This window comes from Plasmopara halstedii (assembly GCF_900000015.1).
Source record: "Plasmopara halstedii genome assembly, contig: Scaffold_816, whole genome shotgun sequence".
In the NCBI taxonomy this organism is placed as follows: Eukaryota; Oomycota; class Peronosporomycetes; order Peronosporales; family Peronosporaceae; genus Plasmopara; species Plasmopara halstedii.
In genome coordinates this window covers 1,926,391-1,926,621 of record NW_020187732.1, presented here as the reverse complement: position 1 = coordinate 1,926,621, position 231 = coordinate 1,926,391, and positions in this window count along the sequence as shown.

The following is a 231-nucleotide window of genomic DNA, read 5'->3' as shown; positions in this document are numbered from 1 at the left end:
TGATACTTGGACTTGAATACAACTGGTGCGCCACCAATCATGATCATCGTTCCAGAAACTGAACGTCTGTCGTCGATGTTGCCCCCCCCAGTCTGCATCCGTGTACGCCGTAGCTTGTACTTCACAGGCACTTCCGTCGTATGTCATCCCATAATTCTTCGTCGCCTTGAGGTAGCGATGAACACGAATTGCAGCCTTCCAGTGTTGCTGACCTGGATTCTCCAAAAACCA